Raw genomic sequence first — 414 nt, forward strand, 5'->3', positions numbered from 1 at the left:
CCACTCTTTCTCGTGTCCTTCAGTTCATTGACCTTTTCCGTTCACACTTTTATCTAGCGTTCTCTTTTTTTTCATTTTCTATTCTCATCATTCGTGTTTTTCATTCGTGAGTTCCATTTTTCTGTTCCACGTTCGTAAGGCGAAGAAGGAAAAGGAAAAGAATAATAAGCTAATGATTTTAATCTTATTATTGATTTCTCCTCACTTCCATTTTCACGAAGTGCAAGAGGAATTATTTGTGATGCAATTTGGTCGAGGAGAAAAGTTCTTGTCGTTTTTAACATCCTTGCAAAGCAGGTTGCATGACGAGGCTGAGTCTCGCTGTTTTGGACAAACGGATAACCGTAAAGAGATAACATACCCGCGTAAATATGCTGTGTGCAGTGTTCGTGCTTGTGCATTCATATACAAGTT

The 414-nt window shown here is 38.2% G+C and overlaps 1 protein-coding gene across 1 annotated transcript in view; it reads right to left on the reverse strand.

The window, feature by feature from the left end:
• Positions 1–414, reverse strand: part of LOC119586014 — a 21,958-nt gene that overhangs the window by 1,011 nt on the left and 20,533 nt on the right. The gene's annotated exons all lie outside the window — the stretch shown is intronic.

Source organism: Penaeus monodon, chromosome 20, assembly GCF_015228065.2.
Source record: "Penaeus monodon isolate SGIC_2016 chromosome 20, NSTDA_Pmon_1, whole genome shotgun sequence".
Lineage (NCBI taxonomy): Eukaryota > Metazoa > Arthropoda > Malacostraca > Decapoda > Penaeidae > Penaeus > Penaeus monodon.